The following is a 19,475-nucleotide window of genomic DNA, read 5'->3' as shown; positions in this document are numbered from 1 at the left end:
GTGTTAGGTCAGAGGTTGGACTCGATGATCTTGAGGTCTCTTCCAACCTAGAAATTCTGTGATCTTTCAGTAAAACAAACACAGACGCACTGAGAACACCAGCTGAGCACGCAGAGCTACCCCTACCACTCAGGAGGGAGGACACAGATTTAAACCTCCCTTCTCCCACCCTCACCCCTTTATTTTTCCCCCCAACCCTGTGTGCACCTGGGGGGCTAGCAGCAACCACTGACCCCCCAAACCCCCCCAGGAGGGAGCTGCCTCCATAGAGGCGCTTGCGCGGGCGAGGCGGGGCTCTCCCCTTACAGGGGGGGGCGAGAGGGGAGGCAACTGGACCCTTTTTTCTCCCTTTTTCTCCTTTCCCTTTCCCCTCCCCTCCTTCCCCGCGGCCATGTTAGTGCGGGGAGGGAGAGGGCAGCGGCGCATCCCATGGTGCAGCGCGCCGGGAGGGCGGGGGAGAGGCCTTGGGGTGGCCGGGGCAGGGGGAGAGGCAGGCAGCGGGTGGGGGGGGCAGGAGGGAGGAGGCTGCCGCCCGCCCCGCCGCGCAGAGCCACCGACAGCGGGGCCGGCAGGGCGATTTCACGGCTTTTTCTTCTTCTTCCTCCTCCTCCTCCTCCTCTTCTTCTTCCTCCCCGCCTACTCGCTCGCCGCCCCTCCTCCGGGCCAGCTGGCCGGAGGCGGCTGCCCGCAGCGCGGTGAGTGCTGGAGGCTTGGGGAGGGAGGTTGGGGTGGGGGGGGGGGGGGACCGCAAGCATAAGGGGCCAGGCGGCCTGAACTTACATAACGGGCCCTGTGGGGGGGTGAGGAAGAGGAGGGAGGGGGAGGAAGGAGGAGATAACCCCCCCTTTTCCCTCCCCTTCTTTCCGCGCAGGGGGCGGCAGCGGCACCGGGGGGGGGGGGGAACTGGAGACCCCCCCCCTTGAGGCGCCCATATCCACCCTTGGGGCACCCATACCCATCTATGGGGCACCCACACACCCTTTAGGGTCTTCCCAGACCCCTAGGGGGACCCCCACATCCCCAGACCCCCCCACATAGCTCCGGGAGCCCACAGCGGGGGGCTGCGGGCGAAGCCGCTTCCCTGCCCCGCTGGGCGGCGTGGAAGGGAAAAAGGGGCAAGGGGGAGAGGGGAGCTGCTGCATCGCCCTTCCTTCCTTCTCCTTCCCTCCTCCTCCTCCTCCTCCTCGTCCCCTGCTTCTTCTCCTCGCCCCCTGCCCCTTTTCCTCGCCCCCTTCCCTCCCTCCGTCGCCCAGGGCCGGTCCCGGCGGATGCTGCGGGACGCGGGGCCGGGCGGAGCGGGGCCGGTCCCTAAAGTAAACAAAGGGGAAGGGAAGGGAAAAGAAAAGGGAAAAAAAGGAAGGGAGGAGGACGAGGAAGAGGAGGGGGTGGTGGCCCCTTGGCCGCCCGGATCCCCCCCTTCGTCCCCACAAGCCGTGCTGGGGGAGCCCTGGTCGGAGAATGGGGGGGGAGCGTGGAGGTTTCTTTCTTCTCGGCTTTTTTTTTGTCTTTTTGGTTTGGTGCTTTTTGTTCCGTGCCTGCACCCTCTGGAGAGCAGGGTTAGGTCCAGGGAGAAGCGGTGGCAGCCCCCTGGTCCTGCACACGGGGTAGGATTTGGGGCAGGGAGCGGGGAGCGCCCCTCAGCCTTGCCTTGGGGGTCCGCCACACGGGTTGCGGCGGAGCCTTTGTGGCGCTCAGAGAAACTGGATTTTTTCCTTTTATTTTCCCTTTCTGTAAACCCGATTCTGCACTACACCAGCCATTGACTTCTGCAGCTGTAACCGAGTGTCTCTGCTCCGTTCCCGGGTCCCCTTTTGGGACGCACGCCGCACAAAGCCCTTTCTCATCCATTCTCCCAAACTTCCTTTACTCAGATGATGCTGTTTTGGAGCAGGGGGTTTGCCTATTTGATTTTTTTTCCCCCCCTTCTTCTCTTTTTGGCTGAAAGACTGCAGTTCGCCGTGTTGCTCCTGTGTCCGCCGACTTGCCCTCGGTCTCGTCCAAGTGCCCTGGAAGCCGAGCGTGTCCCGCAGGCCCCGGCACCGCGGTCAGGCTGCTGCAGCGTCAGCCTCCAGCTCCGTTTTTGGCTGTTTGATGAGAATAATAGCGGTGCTGTAACACTGGCACCGAACAAAAAGTTCCCTTGAAGGGAGAAACGCTTGGGGATCCCTGCTGAAGTAAATGGGAAAAGTGGGATTTAATGGGCTAGCTTGAAAGCGGTGTTGTGATGCCCCTTAAAAATACAGATTATTTTAGTCTTTGGCTGTTTCAAACTTTTTTTTTTCTTTTTTATTGTGCTAAGTGGAAAAGTCCCGCATTCCTCGCAGCTAATCTGCCTTCAGCATCTCTGATTTTATGAAACCTGGGGTAAGGTCAAGAGCACAGCTGGACGGGGGCCAGCAAATCCGGTTACGTAGCCATCGAGAACAGTGTGTTATCTTATTGGTGTTGGCCCTGTCCAAATTTCCACCGCTTCCTTTCTCCACCCATCTCCTTTTTTGTTACCTCCAAAATCGGGCTGTTACCCTTGCACATCTCTGTTTGGGGACGCCCTTGTCCCCACAGTGGGATTTATGGGATGAAAAGTAGAGCCTTTGGATTTCTTAAAGCAGGGTTTGTAGCAGAGAGTTTGTAAAGAATTTGTACGTGTACATTTGGGGCTGGAGCTCATGGAATAAATTCAGTGGAGGTAAAATCTGGGGTATTATAAACAAAACAAAAAAAAAAAAAAGAGGGAGGATGCACTTGGCTAGCTGCTGGAAAACATTTTATCTCACAGGACCTTAACTCTTCTGGCTATTGAAAAAGAGGAATATGGTCCAGAAACTAATCTGCCTTGTACATTTAAAACGTGTTTTTTATATATTGGTGTTGAGCTCAGATTGATGCTTGTGTTGGTCGACCTTTTATCTTTGGGGAAGGTTGAAGCGTACGCATAAAAGGAAGATGGCATCGTGCTTATTTGTCAGAAGCTCTAAACTCTTCAGCTTTGGGTATTATTAAAAGTGTTACACGTGTGGAGGTGACATGGCAAAGGTAGTGTTGGTAGTGTTGGTACTGGAGTACTTTATCCAGAAATCAACGTTAGAATAGCGCTTTCGAGTGTGGAATTGGCTGAAATAGCTTCAAAAAACTGGTTTAGATTCTAGATATCGAGCGTAGTGATGCAACCCGGCTTCAAAGTAGTTGCTTGTTGTTGAAAGGGCTTTTTAAATATAATGGTTTACCACACGATGACTAACGCTTGAAAGGGGGAAACCTTGGTTTTGTGAATTCCACCCAGCTCTCAGATGTGGGGGGGGATGACAGGCACGAAAAGAGGAGGAGTTCTTGGAAATGAAGTAGTGAGCCAGGTGGGTTTGATGGCTTAGCAGATTATTTTCTGTTTTGGATCCATAAATGTATTTTTTTTATGAAGAGGGAAAATCCCAGAGATGCTCAGTTTCTGGAAACAAGAAGTTATTTCGTGCTGTTTGCATAACAAGATGCATTTTCTCCCCCTCGCAGTCACTGCAGTGCATAGCAGCACTGCCTGTAGGATGCTCCAACACTCATGATGATAACAGCTTGTTCCCATCCTTCCTCTGCCTCGGGACTTGTGGAAAAGTCTCTTTCACTATGACAAAGAGCTTTCTGTGCTCTCCAAGTGTGGTTTTGCAGCAACCCCATGTGCTTTATGTTCCTAAATCCCCGTGTATGCATTCACCTCTGGGTTTTTGGCAGTACCTGCAGTGGTGTTTAAAAAAAAAAAAAAGTAATGTTTTGCAGAATACTGGTAATGTATACATTCAAATGTTGTCTGGTTTTCATTTTGCATCATTTCTTGTCTTAATTAGAACATCTGCAGCTTGAAACATGATATAGGTGGTTGTACACAGCGCCTCCAAGTTACTGTGTTCTGGATAAATGTCAGTAAATCACTAAAAGGTGTTTAACAAGGGTACTGTGAATTCATTGTCTTTTTCTTTTGTGCTCCAACTGGAATGCTAGTAGTGAAATCTGGGGGTTTTATTTGCTTCTTACCAGTAAGCTTAGGATTTTTCCTTTCAGACAGCTTTCAATGAACGTGCAAGTGTGTGACTGATACCTGCCTCCATCACGTGAGGTTCCCAACCTAAATCCATTTTCCCTCTCATCTCATGCTAGTGTAGCTCTAATATTTTGAGCACCACTGCTGGGTAACTTGCAAACACAGACATATTGACTGAATTTCTTGAAAAGGTTTTAATTAGAGGCCGGGATTTAATAACTGCAACAAATTCTTGCTGTATCGTTTCCATCTCTTGGATGGAGTGACAGTAGAAATGATGTAAGAACGCTCTAGAGTTTTAAATGTATTTATTTAGCACTCGAACTTCAGTGATTCTTGTCTCCCTGAATGGTGACTTCCGTAGGATTGACGTTTTGCTTTAAAATTGTCTGAAAAAAGCAGAACTAAATGCGTGTTAGTGTAGGATTGGAGCTTGTAAATTGCTGGCTCTTTCAGGTGAGTCTCTCGGTGTGTGTAGGGCTGACATTCAGGAACCTCTGATGGCCGGTGTGTTGCACCACAGCACTCAAACACTGGTTTATCGTGTCTGTTAGAAAGATGGGAAGGTGGAAGAAGGAGAAACTCAGCTGAGAGCGTGATAATGGATAGCTGGCTTTAAGTAGCCTTTTAACGTAGGAGGGGGAGAGCTGCTGTGGATCTGAGCAAACAGCTTTCTGAAAGCTGTCTGTTCCTGTCACGTTTTCCCTCTTCAGGCAGTGGCTGATGGCTAATCAGATGAACTGCTGAAGCAAGTGTTTATTTAGGAGCTGAGCATCTTAAAGACCTCAGGTTTGTACTGCAGGCTTAAACTTTCCTTTTTCCTCTCCTTTTCCTTTGTAAGTTTGTGGTATTTCCACCATGGAGGCTTCCTAAGGTGGTTTGCAGGTTGCTCAGCATTTAGGGTTCCTGATGCTCTACGTCTTGCTTCCAGCGTGGCTTTTGAGTAGGTCTTTGCAAATAGAAAGTGGTTTTGTATTTAAAATAAATAAATACAAATCAGATGGCTTGGTTTGGTTTCCTCCACTTGTATTAGAGCAGCCCCAAGGGGCGGTTTGATTACCCCAGAGGGTTGTGCTGCGAGGTGTGTGAGCTACTAAAGCCTGCAAGGGGAGGTGTTGAAAGCTTTTTCAGAGGGATGTGTTGGTGGATGGAGGGAGATGATGCTGGAAACCACGTATATGGAAGAAATAATGTCTGAGCATAGTCGGAGGTGGGATGAGAACCACTGAAACTCACCCTGCTGGCTGACAGTCCTCGAAATTCAGAGATGCACGAGGAAGAAATGGGAGAACAGTCTCTGAAATCTGGTTTGTAAGGTTTGTTAGCAGTGTTTGTCGAGTAAAAAATCAAAATGGAAGAGGTAAATAAAAGCTGAGGGCTTTGTTAGAGAGGCTCTCATCATTCTCTTGTATCAACGTCAATCGTGGGTATATCGAAGGCTTCCTCAGATCCGCAGCAGCCCACAGCTGAACTGATTAAAAAAACCCTCTCCTGTATCAGATTTCCTTTGTACCCTATGACTTCAAGACTTTTTTTTTTTTCCCCTCTAACACTGTGCATTGGGTTACCTGAGTGTCTTTTATTGTGCTCAGCACAGGAAGGGCATGAAGGATGCATCCAAATAATTGTGCAGATTCCTCCTGCACCGAAGCTTTGCTGCTTTTTTCCTTTGGCTGGGAGGTGGGACAGGCAAGCTCGGGACCGTTTTGTTTTGCTGCAGGACTCCAACTTCATACAGTGCCATACAGGTCAGCTTAGAGCTTTATCCTTTCCATTAATCTCGACCCTTTTCCCCCGTTGGAACTGTAATTCAACTCATTTTACAACCCTGGGCTAATTTCCTTCCTTTTAATCAGAAGAGCATGAGCTAAAGGTGTGCATCGGTTGTCCAGGAGACAGCACTAGGAGCTTACACATTCTTTGCCCTGCTCTCATGCTTGGTAAGTTGATCGAGCAGTACATTAGGAGGCATTAATGTGTAGGGGAGCATCCTTGAAGTGCTGCCTGTCTCGTTTCCATCCCGGATCGTAGAGGTTGGTGTGACAGAGCTGGAGCTGCTGGGGACGGTGAGGAAGAGGTCGGAGGGCTCAGCTGCCTGGTAGCTGCTCCTGCTTCCTGCTGCCATCCTGTTATTTTTATTTTTATTGTTTACCCTCGCATGAAAACGTGCAATTCCTGCTTTTGTTTTAATCTGTTTTGGGGGAGGGGAGCAGCGGCAGACCACGTCAGGCTATTAAATGCCTTTGGAAGGCAGAGATCACTTTTCTTTCTGTCCCGTTAAAGTTCCTGGGAAGGATTTGAACCAGCAGATGGGATTTTTGTTTGTTTTGTTTTTGTTTTTTTCTCCTTTTTGAGTGTAGGAAGGAGGAGCTCCTGCTCTTTCCTGTCGTCTCGCTGCTCGGATAGCGAATAATTTGATTGCAGGGGAGTAGCAGAAGTCTAATCTAGCAAAAGCTCCAAATGAGCCCAGTGATTTATTCTGTGGATTTGAATGCATCTCCTTAACCAGGGACCGAGCTTCCTTCCTGCCTCTTTCTTAATGCTGCAGAGAGTTCACGGCTGTAAGCCACGGGACGTACAGCAGCCAGCAAGGTTCATCTACACTTCACATTTTATTTGCTGGAGATGCCTCAATAAACAGCTTCCAGACAAAATTAGTGAAGTACAGAAGGTACAGTACCAGACTTCTCATAAATCCCCATGCCTGATGATCTTTAAAAGAGAATTTCCTCTTACTGACCTCAGACAACTTCTTAAATTCTGTGAAATTCGGAGTGAAAGCATGTAGTCTAGTCCCATTCTCATGTTTTTACATAGGTGTGTGTTCGTGGTTTCCTTCTTTGTCCCTTTGTGGGCTGGTTTAGAGCACTGGAGCCTGCTTTTTCTCCAGTAAAGGTTAAGTACATAAAGGGGAAAAATGAAGTTAGTGTTTTAAAGGAGCACAGTTCCTTTTCATTCCTGTTCAGCTCACCAAGCTGTCTCCCAACTTTTTATTTCTCCCGTTTCTAAGACGCTTTTCTTCAGGCAGAAATGCCTTTTGCTCGGGGCTGAACGCTCTCGTCGTCCTTTTATGCCCGCTTTTATTTCAGGTTTTAGCAGTCTCCTTCATCCTGTTTGCTGTTCTTCACTGAAGCTCCATTGTAGCAGCAGCTGCTGAAGGCAGGGATATTTCCTCACAGTCGATCTGATGATCTAGGCAGTGGCATACAAAAGAAATGTCTGCAACAGGTACCTCCAGAGCTGCTTGAACATACTCCGTGTAGAGATTTAAACTCAGTACATGTTTTGTTTTGCTTTAGCCCTTATCTCCCTTTCCTCGTGCCCTCCCCTGGCCAGTTCCAGAACGTGAGCGAGGTGTTCTTGTGTTCTTGCCAGTGCTTGCTAAGGCTCCTGATAGCGCTGCTTTTGCTAACCACTGGTGGAAGGAGATAGCAAGCACTGATAAAACCCCAGCACTAAAAGTCAGGAGGTGAGATTTTTTTTCCTCTACCTCTTCTCTGGCTTATTTTTTTTTTCTTCTGATGTTAGCTGAACTGATTGAATTTCTGTGTTGTTGTTTGTTTCTGTTTAAAATAAGGGTGCTGCTATGCTCCGACTTCGTCTGCTGGCATATAAACTCATGGTGATTCTGGAGTGCTTTCTGTAAGAGGGGTTGAAGTACCCCTCACCATGAATTTGGGTGAAAGCTGGTCAGTTAAGGTGCTCTTACTGCTTGGCAAGAGCCCTGACATGGCCATCTCAATAAATTCACATTTGTCAGTGTACTTGTTATCCTTTCACAATGCCTGACTTAGAACCACTTCGTGTTTTATTTAACAAATAGGAACAAAAGCAGGTTGATATTACGTATATGGGGAGAAAAAAAACACAACACAAGTTGGAGGGCTTTAATCTCAAAGCTCTATATTAACTTTTTAAACTGGATTTTTCTATTGCTAGTTTTCAGCCAGGAAACCTTTGTGTGCTGACTTGTAAGTTTCTGTTGCTCTCAGTAAAGTTTGTTTTTTTTTTTTTTTATTTTTTCTTTTTTTTTTTTTTTTTTTTCAAATATTACAAGTCATAGTTTCTGTTCTCATCCTTCTGTTAACAGCACCATTACAGGAATGTTGTTAATGGAGAAGTAACTCTGATTTTTATCAGTTCTCATTTTCTACATCAGGCTTAAGCACCATATCCTAGAGGTTTCTAGATCCCAGTTGGTTTATGAACCATCTTTTCATTTTCATTTTAGTTTATAAAAATCGGGAAGCTGGCTGTTTTCTCTACTTGTTTTGGTGCCTCTCTCCTACTCTGAGTGATTCTGAATTTTGTTGTTCAAGTGTCCACTTCAAGCATGCTTTTCGAGTTCTGCAAAAGCCGAGTATGCCTGGATGTGTGTTAGTTCTCAGTTTATCACCTTTTTTTTGTAGTGTGGCAAAGACAGACGTGTTCTCCTGTGATGTCTCAAGGGCTGAACACTTGGAATAATCAACCAGCCGAATCCAATATTGGTGGGATGGAGGGAAAATGCTGTGTTCGTTTGGGGCACTTTGCAGCAAGAAAGGGTTTTCCTCCCTTTTGGACGCTTTCAGTAGCTGACCAGATGGCTGAAGTGTAAGATGTATAAAAATGGAACAGAGTAAGGTGTTGATGCTTTCTCTCCTTGTATTCTAAAGCTATTCCCATACATTAGCATTGGAATAGATTAGGGAGCAGACTCTTGTCACTGATGGTATCGAAGAACAAACTAGGCACCTGTGAGAAAGGAGATGCCGTTTATCCCTACCTCAGGAGCAGCAGATTGACGAGACACACTCAAATCCCTGATTTTGGTGACAGTAATAGGTAACAAACACAGGGTTTGTTATTTCCATGTTTACACTGGTGGTCGATGTAGTTGACAGTAACCCCAGCAACTTGTAGCTTTTTCTGAGCTCTTTATCAAGTCTTCTCCTGCTACTTTGCAGCTTTGGGGTAGAATTGTTGCAGCAAAGCATCTTGTGTTTTCTTTGTGCAGTGCTGTTCTCAGAGCTCAGAAGAAGGAGAAAAGATCCCTTCCATAAATGAAATGGTCATGCTTTTCTGTAAATGCGCGTGTCACCTGGATATGGCTGGACAAACAGAACTGCAAACTGGTTACTGACCCTGCAACAATCAGCTTGCTTTGGTTGTACCTCTACAAATTCCAGGAAAGTGCAAGCACCAGGCTGCTAAACCGCAGGAGCAATCAGTTGAGTGCTCTTGGACAATTTCTCTCATTCTTTTTGGTATCGTGCTTTATTTAACAAGTAAATTTTATTGCATGCTAATAAACTGAGTCTTTATTTCAGAAGAGTAGTCTGGAAACCCTGAACACTTCATCTTTCACTCCTTAATGCGATGGCTTGCATTTTGAAGTTGCACCAGTAGGCTTCCTCTTAATTGTAACTTACGTGAATCTGTTTTAAAGCAAGTCAAAATATTTCCCGGCATTTTGTCAAGGAAGGAGCAAGGAACTGCTGAGATTGGGAAACAGAATGAAGTGATCCTTAGTGCAAGAGCGTGTAGAGAGAAACTGCAGCATGGTCTGCGTGCTGTCTGTATTTGCTACAGCCTTTGCTGGAAACTGGCAGTGATGGCACCTTCGAAGTGTTCCTCGTGAAAATAAAGAGTAAGCTCATTGATCTAATAGATTTTTGAACCCGAAGTTGAAATTTAGAGGTGGAATCTGCATGAATTACTCTTCTAGTGCTACACCTGAGCTTTCAGGGAGCCTTCAAACTAAGGAGCAGAGCTCAACGTGTTCCCTTGTGTGATGCATGGCCCGGTGATCTGGCAGGGATTTCAACAATAAAAAGGTGACGTGGAGCCAAGGGGAAGCCTCTTCCTAATCATTCGTATTAAGTTCTGCTTAATCGACTTATAAAAGCACCCAGTCACGCTGAATCTTCATTATTAGGGCAATCTAATATTAATCTCTGATTTACGTGGGCTTGTTTATCGTTGCATTTGTAAGCTGTGTGGTTTTGGGGTGGGGAAATATCACCTCCAAGGAGGAGGAGAAGCAGTGCTGCAGTATCTTCCACAATGCACATGTACATAAGGAGTTTTGGGTATATTAATTTGTCAATATTCAGAAAAAATAGATTTCTACGAGTGAATCATATTGTTTTTATTTCTATTTGTAAGGCACAGATTAAGGATTGATGTTAAGAGAAATGGTGTGGGGATATATGGTGTTTGTTTCTGCTGTGGGAATATTCTGAATCGTTTCTTGCTGGTTTGTGAATATTAGATGGAGTTTATTACTTGTATTTCTTAGGATATGGAAGGAAACAATGGAGTCATTGCTCCTATAAAACTTAGTCAAAGAGTGGAGTTGAAAGGAGAGGGTCATAACACCCAACGTGCCTCTCTTCCATCCCCTGCCCAGGGTTTGTGCCTGTACTTTTAATTAGATAAGAAATGAGCTTTAGTTTTCTGCCTGTCATTACCTTCTTCCCTGAAGTTCATTACCTCCACGAAATAAAGAAAATGCTCTTGATTTATTAAGGAGATCAGGCGCTGTTCGAAGGCGATGGTGTGCAGCACAGAAGATGAACTCTCCGATGAGGATTTAAATGAAAGTTTAGCTGTGGCACAGGCTACAAAGCCTCCACTGATTCAGCTTTAGAAGGGGGTGAGTTCCTTTGTGCTGCTCGTCTCGTGCTGTTCAGGGCTTCCAGCAGCTGGGTTTGTGCCTTGCTCTGCTTTCAGTGAAAGAGGAGAGGCAATTTGTAGGACAGGAGTGTATATCACCGGCTTCGTTTTACAACTGAATCAGCTTTTTCTTCCCTTAAAGGCAAACAAAACCTTTCAACTGCTTCATAATCTGAGCAGAGCATTGAGCACAGGAGCTTCCCTTCCTAGGAAACAAACTTTGGAGTTCTGTAACGTATTTATCTTCTTTTTTTTTGAAGATAAATGGGGATTGCATTGAGATCCTTCCTCTCAAGCCTTTCAAAGTCTGTTGCAAAAGGAGTTGCGCTGTAGCTGGAAGGGGGAACAGGAGCATTGGTTGTACTCCAGCAAGGAAAAGGTCAGAGAGCAGAGGGTGAGGGCTGCAGCACGTTAGGAAAATAAATGCACGTAGAGCCCATGGGCTTTGATCCCTTCTTCTTGAAGCTGTTAATCTGCATGGCTGATGTGTGATGGCTCTTAGGGATAAGAGCCGATAGCAGGTATGGGCTCCTTTGGTTTGTGGCAGCTTTAATACGCTGGGATGTGAGTTCTTACACAAATTTGCCCTTTGTCCCCCAAATAATGGCTCTGACGAGCTGGTGCGTGTCTGTGCTGAGCTGCTGGTGGTGGGGCTGAGTGGCCACAGCACCACGTCCTGTGCTGACATGTTTTGGGTCCAACGAGTCCACTCCAAATCCTCGTGAAGGACTGGATTCTTCTGCTGCCCGAGCCACAAACAGCATGAAGATCAAGTTAGTGCTTGTACCTTGTACACTAATTACCCTGAAACACAAATTCTTTTGCTGCTCCAGGCAGGTTCATTGCCCTTACTGCTCCAGGCGTGGAGGAGCTGTGCGTGTACAGCTGTTAACACAAGGTCCAGGAGAGCATCCAAAAACCCGTACGTGCCATATAACTAGCAAGAATAATATCACAAAACTATGATAACTAAGACTCATCTCTAATAAAAAAGACTGATCTTTAATAAAGCAAGTGTTGCTTGTGTCCAGAAATCAGCGTTGCTGCTCTTTCCTTGCGCTGGCGTAGCTCTTGAAATCTTTTCCATCTGGCATGGTTGTTTGTGGAGCTGTCCTGTAACTTAGAGTAGTGCCAAACAGCATCATCAGAAACCAGTTCTGGTTGTTGTAAGGCTATAAATGTTTCATGTATAAGGATAAAAAAAATGTGGCATTGTGCCAAAATTTGCTCAGCTGTTGCAGATCAGAGGTAGAAGGAGAGATAAATCAGGGATGCTGGTCGGTAGTGGTCCATCATTAGTTTTGTCAGGCTTGGGGTAATGGGTTGTTGGAAGGTTCAAGGAAGCATAAGGGTTGAATTCTACACCTAGAAGATGTTTTTAAGATTTATTTTTTCTTGGATGTTACCAATTAGTTTGTTTTTAGTAGTGTGTTTGGTCAAGAGGTTGAGCTGGAGAGAGACTGGCAGACAAAACCTAAAGTTTCAGGCAGGGCATTTGGAGGTTTAGATCCCCAAATAAGATGAAATTTTAATAGAAAAAGCAAGTTGAATTGTGAGTGTTTTAAAAGAGGTAAGACAGTAGTAGATAAAACATTTAAAAAAAAAAAAAAAAAAAGTAGGGAAGCAAAAGTGGAGCAAATGGAAGACTTTCAGCCAGTTGGAAGAAATGTAAAAGGAAATGGTTTTCCACCCCAAACAAGTGTGTTAATGCTTAAATATCGTCAGTTCATTGAGAGTCTTCCCTTGGAGAGAAAGGCAGAGAAATTCCCGAATCCATGGAAAGTTCTGTCCTAATATTTTCACAGCAGATATATTTGCCGTGCTTTTATGTTGTTTTAAGGAAACCATTTTGGTAAAAATTCATGGGTTCTCTTTTAAAGTTGAAATCCAAGCGCTGCATTTTGATCAACCCAAACCACTTTTAAGTCTCATATTGACCACTTAAGGAGTTTTCGGTGTTTATCCCAGCCAGAATGAGACTGAGGGACACTTTTGAAAAGACTTAAAACTGGTGGAAACTGAGTTGAGCACAGCAGAGATCTCATCACCTCTTGCTTCCTAAAGCAAAGCAGTGTACGAAGCAGACCAGAAAGCAGCAGTGACAGCAGAAAATCAATGGGATAACCTGTGTGAAGAGTCTGGTATGCTCCTAATGTCTACATTTATTGATGCCTAAGCAATTAAAATGATATTTTTCTGGTATTTGCGTTTGGTGCATTTTTGAGGATGTTTGTGAGCACCTCCCAAGCATTACACACGATTCTTTTAACAAATGCTTTACGGATACCGTTGACGTAATTTCCCAGAGCGGAGAAAGGTCATTACTATCAGCCTTGGAAGTTAAAAGTAGCTTTGGCCATATCGGAGAGAGTCTTTCTTAAAGCAAATCAATACTTGCACGGGCTTCTCAGTCTGCGAAACAGTCTCGTGAGGAATTTCCCTTTTCGTAGAGGATGTAAAAAACTCGTCGTGATGTCACTCCCATTGTGTTCGTCGTCGGTGTTCCCACAACTTGTCTCAAATCATGACTAATTCCCTAAAAATACTCCGGGCAGACACGAGGCTGGGGAAAGCTGTCGTTTGCCACTCAGTCTGGAGGAGGTGATGGGGCAGCTGGCTGCCTCGACGGATTCTGTGCTGACTTTGAAGTCGGTGTTTGGGGTGTTTGGTTGCTGTTCTGCTCTTGCTGGGGGAAAAACAGGTGCTAGGAGTAGGTGAGTAGGGGTTTTGCTTCTGCTGTTTGATGGGTAGGGGGTGAGAATCTGTGGAAGGGAAGGAACATCTCCCCTCTGCCATCCTGGTACCAGGTGAGACGCCTTTCCTGGGGAAATGCTGCATCAGAAGGAGCAAAAATGTGAGTTGCACCAGGCACACTTTGCATCGCTGCACATAGTCAGCACACTGCTGGGTTTACACCGGCCTGGCCACGTTCCCTATTCCCTCATGGCAGCTTCTTGCTTAATTTTTAACGTAGGCACACCGGTTTTGTAGGGGAAGGTTAAAATTCAGACCTGAGTTCTGCAAAGTGCTCTCAGCCAGCACGTGTAAATGGGGTGAGGAAGAGGCAGCACATCTTGCTCTCCCTTACCATGCACGTGGCCAGACACTGAAATTCTTGTGGCTGTTCGTGTAGAAACTGCAAGTAGTTTGATTTTCTCATTTTTTTTCAATTTATTATATCATAGATTACTACTTGAAGGGGGATTTGTGTGCTGTTTTCTTATTTAAAAAAAAATACAAGCTCCTTTGCAGTCTCTTTTTAGTATTTTTTTTGTTGTGTGTTAGTTTGTCTTGTGGAAATCCTTCGGTGGCCTTTGTGTGTGAAATAGCTTAAGTAGCTAAGGTGAACAAAGGTTCAGAAACAGTCCTTAAAAATTGATTTCTCTCTGCTCAGTACCGCCGTTGTCCCTGCAGCACGCGTTCGTTCAAAAGGCAAAAGAGCAAAAAAAAAAAAAAAAAAAAAAAGAAAAAAAAAAAAAAAAAAACAACCAGCAAAACAGAAAAAAAAACAACAACTCTGCAGATTACTCAGCTTCAAGGAGTTCTTTCAGTTTAAGCATTTCCTTTAAGAGAAAAAAAAAAAAAAAAATCTTTCTGGACAGTCTTGTATGTGTATTTTGAGCTGTATCTGCCTGTATTCATTACTTCAGCTAAAAAATGGCTTGGCTGTCCCGTGATGCACATACCCTGGGGCAATAAATGCTTTTCACTAGGTCCTCCCCCATGTGCTTTTTTCTTTCAGGAAAGCACTCTTTAATTCTAGATTTGGATGCTGCTGTCGTTGTTTTTATATCACTGATCAAAATTTTTAGTACTTGCTGCTTTGTTTTTACCGTTCAATGTATGTCAGCTAGATTAAAAGTTCACTTCAGAATCCTTTAACCCCTTCCACTCCTCAAAATATCAATGCCATCCAATTAATTAAGTTCTGAATGTATGAAACCTATGACATGGATGGCAGCTTGCTTTGTAAGGTGTCTATTTTCAGTTCAAATGTAAGTCTCCTGGCTTCTCCCACTGTATTTCTGGGGTCTTCCTAAGGGCTTGCAGGTGAATAACTTGTGATGCGGGGTACCTACTCTTCTCCATTTCAGTGGAGAATTAAATTATCTCGTCCTCATACAAGAACATCACTTAGCTGTGTTCTGCTTCTATGGGATATTGGTCTGCTTTGATGTTAAGGAAATAACCTAATCAACTCTAATTGTTCGTTTCAGATTTCATGTTTCATCTTACGTTGAGCACCTACTGCTGAGAGCTGGAAAGTCTACTTAAGGTAGGTAGAAGAGCTCATGATTTTGCTCTTACAAGGCTGTATGGTGGATAAAATGCTCCAAATTGAGTATTTTTTGTTCTTCTGGTTTTGTTACTCTCCTGTAATTATTGCCGAAAATCTTGAGTTTTGAACGGTCGCATTAAATAGAGTTTCTTGGTGTGTTTCTTTACCTGAGTCTTTTAAAACTGGCCGTTTTCTGCCTTCCTGATAGCCCCTATGTGCTCTTTCCATTCAGCCTGAGTACCGAGGTATAGGCATGCACAGGAATTTATTGTGCTTGGGAGGAATTTGTAAGGTGTCTTCTCACCTACCACAATTGCTTAGCTGGAAATTGGCTGGCCAGACTGACATCCTGGCTCTGGAACAAAATGGTTTTATGTTATTTTCTGTAGTAGATAAAAGCTTGTCTTAGGCAAAATCTTCACTGTAGGGGGACTTGACCTAATCTTAAATAGTTGGGCTATAAGCAGGAGCAGAGAATTTGGGTAAGCACAGTATTCATTGTATTGGAGGACTCTTTCTTTCTTTTTTTTTTTTTTTAATTATTATTATTTTTGATCCCTTCTGATTTGCCTTTCCCAAAGTCAATGGTTATATTTGCAAACTTCAATTTTATTACTCGGTGTACTTGGAGTTTTCCTGACTTCTGCTTTTATGCTGCTGACATGTGTGGATGTTTAGAATATTCGTTCATCTGAGCATAGCTAGAAGAATTTGCTGGATCCATTTTTAATTTTTTCCATGATTGCTTTCTCCAGCGTTCTCTGTAGTTGCTGCTTTGTGAGCTTGCATTACAAGATTTATCTTTATTTCCTGTAGCTCAGGCTTTGACACGTAACAAAACTCATCTCTTGCCACTTCAGGAGCACTTGTGTATAATTTCTTGATATGGAGAACCTTCTTTAAAAATTATATCACCTGTTTTAGACAAGATTAGTATTCTCCTTGCTTGGGCTAGAATACACTTGGTAGCAAAGGAGATGTGGCTAGCGTTTTACATGGACTAGGTCCCTAGGGGGACTTCAGACTTACCTTGCAGTTCAACTGGTGTATTGCCTCTGGTATATAAAAAAGCTCTCCTGGATCTCTGTATTTTCATCTTTGGGAAACAGAGGGTCACTTATTGTCTCATGACTGTCTAAATTTGTAGTCGTAGATATCTTTAATTTTCAGTAGCTTTTTTTTTTCTTTTTTTTTTTTTTTGCATAATTTGTTATTCTATGAGTGGTGTGCATGCTAGCCTTTCTTAAATTTTTAAGTTGATGGCGACTAATTACTTCTTTCTAATTCATTCCTTCCCTCTTCTGGTTGGGGATGCTGCTTGTATGTGCTTACTATACAATTAGTGGATGGAATTCCTCAGGGAAAAAACTTTCATTGCTGCGAGGGATAAATGGAATAGCTTATAAACTAACAAGTCTCAGTTTTGTCACTTAAACTGGAAAAACGTGAAACACTTTAGTTTGGGGAAAAATAATTTAAAAAAAAGAAAGAAAAAAGGCATCTCCACTTGTACTTTTTTCAATTAAGACCAAAATTTGTTGTCTTTATATATTAAGCTGAATCTGAATTATGGTTCAGAAGGAATTCCAGACATAACTTTTTTTTTTTTTAACATGAGAGATTGGTAATATGGGAAACACAGAAAACAAAGGGGAGGGGCTCTTAAAACAGGGCACCCACCTCTTGAGTTTTTCAGCCCTGTGATTTCAGGTTTTCTTACACCTCTTCCTTTTGTTTTTCCTTTTAAAAGGAACAGCTACTACTGTCGTGATGTCACGGGCAAAAAGCACACTTGTATGTGTTGTGAACCGAAGCCATTTGTTCTTTGGAATACATAGTCTGTAAAGGATTGAAGTGAGTCATATCCTGGTAAAACCATGACAACTAAGTATTTATGAGTTTGTTAGGTAAATAACTTGCAGTACCTTCCTAGATAAGGCTCGAGAGGAAAGCAGCCCTGTGAATAACAAGGTTTTGAAGTGTAATGGCAAGTAAGAAAAAACCAGCAAGAGATATTAAATGTAAATTGCGAGTATTTCTGATTCGTGAGGTTAACACTGAAGTATGTGTGTTTGTTTCCTGGCTGGGGATTTGCTAGGAGGAAGAGATTAGCACTCCTTACTTCTTGGAAATGTGTTATATGTGCAAATACTGCAGTGACACTTCCAGTACCGGATCTCCTGCTATGTTAAAGACCATTACTGTGAGCTATGTACTCAAGTTGTCAGAATTTAAGCTCCTACCGTGTTCCACGATACTCTTTACGTACACAATCATGCGTTTCATTCCACACCTCATTTGGTACCCAAACATATTTTGTCTATTTTCTGCAGTTTTTGAGCCCTTCTCTGACTGAATTGATTTTTTTTTTTTTTTTTGTGCTAAATTTGCAGTGGCAGTGTCTGCTTGACCCTTTCATTTTACATCCTGGTTAGTACATGTGCTGGATGGAGTCACAGAATTTAGGATCACATAATTTGATTTTCTCTCCCTCCTCAGACATGCGTTTTTTTTTTTGTTGTAGCACTTAAAATTTGCATTCAAAGCAGATCTCTCACTGACTTGAACAGCACCTGAGAGTACTTGTCAGTTCTGTATTTAACCCCCAGGGTATCAAGGCACGTGTCTGAAAGAGAAACACATGGTGACTGTGGAAAGCTGAACCAAATGACTCTGTTAACATCATCCAGAAACCTGAATGTGCAGATGACACTAATTGCTTCAGCTCGTGAAGCTTTGTCTTCTTCCTGCTGCTCCTTATTTACTCGGATTATTTATTAGCAAATGTAGAAGACGTGTATCAAGGAGGAGGGATTATGAGCAGCAGTTTGGCTTTATAACTGATTTATGCCTCAGGCAAGTCTTCATACACTGAATTGGCACAGGTATGGGTTTATGTTGTGTGTTTCTTTTCAAAGATGATGGACAGCCAGTGGCAGTAGGTGGTGCTAGCACTTCCACCTAAAAAGCAACTCAAAAAATGTTCTCCTGATTATATCCCTACTGCAGGTGGCACCGGATGCTTTCCAGATTTCAAGTCTTTTTACCTTAATTTGAATTAAACTAGTATTTAGTAAGCAACCTTGTTGTACCTTTAACGTTATTCATTTAAAAGCAGTGTGGTAGACTGATAAATAAGGATTCTTAGTTATTTCTTGCAGTTTCTCTTATAAAATCTAAATATATCCACGTTTTCTCTATATTTTTGGGTGTTTTGCTTTGGAATCATGTTCCAATTTGTAGAATTAAAGACTCCCTTCTTGATATAAAAGCTGCTTCCAAAGATTTCAGTTTGCAGCTCAAGCTCTAAGGAATAACCACTATCATTTAAGTGTCAAGGTAATTAATTAATGTATAGTGCTTTGAGCCAATAACACCTATGTGCTTATAGCTCCTCCTGGCTTCCGAAAGTGGAATTTTGCTGGGCTCGCTGATTGATTTATTCTTCTGGCCTTCTGGGGCCATTGAGGAAAGATTTAGTCTTCCACTAAGTTTGTAGGCAACTTTGAACTCTTCCAAGCAGGCTGGGTTCACAAGTGTGCTTGGGTTGACTGATGGTGTGGTGTAGAAAGTGTTCCTTGCTCTGGCTGGATCCTTTTTGTTCTTGATCCATATTGGCAGATGTCATCAGAGCCCTCAATATGCACAGCGTTGGAAGCGATGACTTTGAATTTAACAAACACGATCCATGCTGTGTGATGCTTAATGCCTTCCTCGGCTCTCTCTCCAAGCCTTTGCTCAGGGTTGCTGCTGTTCATGAGTGTGTCCCCAGAGCAACTGTTGTTTTATACATGGAAGTAAGTGGGCTGGGAGGAAATAAATTTAAGTGCTTTCTCCATATTTGTCTCATCTCTCAGTGGAGTTTAATAAAACTTCAGCCTGTCTGGATTACCTGGGAATACATTACCAAGGTGGAATGAGGTAGGGTTTTCCATCTTCCCTCTGGAGGTGCCAAAAGGTCTTCAGGACACCAAAGCGAATGGTTTGTTTTGCCTGCTAGCTCTTCTGCTAAGTGTGAGTAGGGAAGTATGCAGCAGAAAATAATGCTTGTGAGTCTATAAATAGTATTCCTTTGTAGCACAACTTGGATGGATCTGTAGGAGTACATCCTGACAATGCCAGGAATAGCCTTGTAACGCTGCTGTTGTAACTTTCCAGACTGTTTAAATTACAGATTTCCGAATGACTGACTTGGTTAAACATCCATCAGGGCATCAGCCTGTCCACTGCAGCACTATTTCAGCTTGGAAATGCCGAGATCTTTTTCACAAAATAAACGCTGAAACCTCTTCACAAAATAAATGCTGCTGCTTGTCTTGGGGCCACTAATTTTTTCTTAATCCCAGCCCTGCAAGTAAGTACCTGTCTGGATTTGTGTAACCACGCTGACCTGCTCACATCAGGCAGAGTATCTGAAGTCAAGCGTGCCTGCACACGTTTTTCAGAGTGACTCCAGTGCTTAGCTATTGTGGCAGCAGGCTCCTATTTGTACTTGTAATGAAGGTGGATGTA

General features: G+C 43.9%; 1 protein-coding gene across 2 annotated transcripts in view; it reads left to right on the top strand.

The window, feature by feature from the left end:
* The first annotated feature begins 511 nt into the window (after positions 1-511).
* PTK2 (protein tyrosine kinase 2) overlaps positions 512-19,475 on the top strand; it is a 191,642-nt gene continuing 172,678 nt past the window's right edge. For both annotated transcript variants that reach the window (XM_032180855.1, XM_032180854.1), the window contains exons 1-2: positions 512-695; positions 14,902-14,960. The gene's annotated coding sequence lies outside the window, so the exon portion shown is untranslated. The remainder of the gene's footprint in view (positions 696-14,901; positions 14,961-19,475) is intronic.

This window comes from Aythya fuligula, chromosome 2 (assembly GCF_009819795.1).
Source record: "Aythya fuligula isolate bAytFul2 chromosome 2, bAytFul2.pri, whole genome shotgun sequence".
Lineage (NCBI taxonomy): Eukaryota > Metazoa > Chordata > Aves > Anseriformes > Anatidae > Aythya > Aythya fuligula.
Note: the sequence above shows the minus strand (reverse complement) of the source record. Positions and strands in the feature narration are given on the sequence as shown.